Below are 596 nucleotides of genomic sequence, written 5' to 3' on the forward strand. Positions count from 1 at the left end.
TACGAGTGCGTGCAGAACAGTTTCGTCGCTCTGCCGGCATCTCGGACAGGTCGGCCCCGTGTTTCTCGAGCCATGCCTGTAGAGCTTATCCCGAACGGGTAGTGCTTCTCGATAGCACTGCCAGGCCAGGGATCTCTGGAAGTTGTCCATAGGTCCCGGCCCGAAGGTTGTCTTAAACAGGCGAGTCAGGTATTCCTCGTCGACGCCCAGGTCCGCCCCGAGATCGTCGTCGTACCTTCCCTCCACTAATCCACTATAGAATGCGTTAGTTGTGATCCGTGTAGTTGACTATGTGAAATTGTGGATACCCTATGCTATCTCTATCTACTCTCCTACACAGTACACTATCTAGATACGATCTCGACGACCCGATGCGGTTTGTCCATGTCCACATTGGCGTATTCGGGTGGTCGAGTCGGTACCTGTCAGACAGTTGAAAGCGTCTGAGCAGGTCTCTGAGGCATTTGCATCCCCGTCTATTCCTATCTCTGCCCACATAGTCTAGATGCGTGTCCAAGGTAGCATTCCAATCCCCCACTAAAAGTAAAGGACGAGACGTTCCTAGGAATACTTCTAGACGTCGAAAGAAATTCGGC

The sequence above is a fragment of the Octopus bimaculoides genome, chromosome 25 (assembly GCF_001194135.2).
Source record: "Octopus bimaculoides isolate UCB-OBI-ISO-001 chromosome 25, ASM119413v2, whole genome shotgun sequence".
NCBI lineage: Eukaryota > Metazoa > Mollusca > Cephalopoda > Octopoda > Octopodidae > Octopus > Octopus bimaculoides.